A 1,180-nucleotide genomic window follows, 5' to 3' on the forward strand; every position below is an offset into this window, starting at 1 on the left:
AGGACGCGGAGAACAAAGCGGTCTCACGGTACAACAGGATCGCGGTATATACAAGGCGGTACTAGAGTCCCTTAGGACGCGGAAACCAAAGCGGTCTTACGGTGTAACAGGTCGCGGTATTTACAAACGATCTTACGGTATAACGCGGTACAGACTTATAAACTAGCAGGATGCGCCGTCCCAGCAACCGGGAAGCCCGGCGTAACTACGGGAAGCCCGTAGCCTGGTATAACGCGGAGTATCAGGATGCGCCGTCCCAGCAACCGGGAAGCCCGGCCTAACTAGAGGAAGCCCGTAGCCTGGTATAACGCGGGGTATCAGGGTGTGTCGTCCCAGCAATCGGGAAGCCCGGCCTAACTACGGGAAGCCCGTAGCCTGGTGTAACACGAGAGTCGGTTCGGGATCCGGAGAGTTGTACGTGACAGGAATCGGGCTCGGGAACTGGTAGCGATACGCTCGCCGGACCGCCTAATATACCGGCAGCCGGCCTCCCACTCGCGCAATTCGACGTGTGGTGGGGTGGTCCCTACGATGGGGCCGCGACACGGGTGTGGGAACTTACCCTGCCGAAAATGGTCGATTAAAACGGATTTTAAAAAATGTAATCCGAATCGATCGGGATTTCTGCACCGAAAATGCGGTATTAAAACCGATTGAAAATAGTCAAATCGAATTTAGTACGCTTCAGGCGAGGTTAATGTTAGATGATATATCTCTACCTCAATCCGAAATTATACGATTTCATAAAGTTATAATTAAACCTGTTTTAATGCAATTGAATTGGAAATTACCATAGTCAATCCATAGGTAAAAAGGAAACGCGGAATAGTTACTTTTCTACGATTTCAAGTTATAATTAAACCTGTTTTAATGCAATTAAAATGGAATGTACCATAGTCAATCCATAGGTAAAAATAATCCCTTTTAATAAAAAATTTTATTATTTCGCAGATAAAAGTAAATCGATTTTATGTAATGTGAAATCGGATTTGCCGTTATCATGAGTCACAATCAATTATTGAATCGGTGTTTCTGCAATTGAAACGAACTCAGTTGTTAAAAACAAATATACGATTTCTCCGCAGGGGGTCCGCCTTATATCCCCGCTTGACCGCTTTCTACTTCCAGGTTGGCTCGCTCAACCTTCGCCGCGTAGCGGCGCCGCCCGGAACTACGCGCG

Source organism: Formica exsecta, unplaced genomic scaffold (assembly GCF_003651465.1).
Source record: "Formica exsecta isolate Colony F162 unplaced genomic scaffold, ASM365146v1 scaffold146, whole genome shotgun sequence".
In the NCBI taxonomy this organism is placed as follows: domain Eukaryota; kingdom Metazoa; phylum Arthropoda; class Insecta; order Hymenoptera; family Formicidae; genus Formica; species Formica exsecta.